Here is a 512-nt window from a genome sequence, read left to right on the forward strand (position 1 = left end):
GCAGGCTGTACAGTTTCTCGTAGATGACTTTTACTACTTTGAGGTATGTTCCCTGTATGCCTAGATGTTCGAGGGTTTTTATCAAGACAGGGTGCTGGATTTTAACAAAAGCTTTTTCTGCATCTAATGATATAATCATGTGACTTTTGTTTTGACATCTGTTGATGTATTTAATGACATTTATTGTTTTACGAATGTTGAACCAGGCTTGCATCCCAGGGATGAAGCCTACTTGGTCATAATGGATGATTTTCGAGATGTGTTGTTGAATCCGGTTTGCTAGGATCTTGTTGAGAATTTTAGCATCTATGTTCATCAAAGACATTGGTCTGTAATTCTCTTTTTTTGTTGGATCTTTACCTGGCTTGGGTATCAATGTGATGTTAACTTCATAAAATGATTTGGGTGGAATCAGTTCCTCCTTAAATGTCTTGTAGAATTCTGCTGGAAAGCCATCTGGTTCAGGGCTTTCTTTTGTAGGTAGTTTTCTTATTACGTAGTCAATTTCCTTG

The sequence above is a fragment of the Carlito syrichta genome, unplaced genomic scaffold (genome assembly GCF_000164805.1).
Source record: "Carlito syrichta isolate Samal-C Ts95f unplaced genomic scaffold, Tarsius_syrichta-2.0.1 Scaffold309859, whole genome shotgun sequence".
Taxonomy (NCBI): domain Eukaryota; kingdom Metazoa; phylum Chordata; class Mammalia; order Primates; family Tarsiidae; genus Carlito; species Carlito syrichta.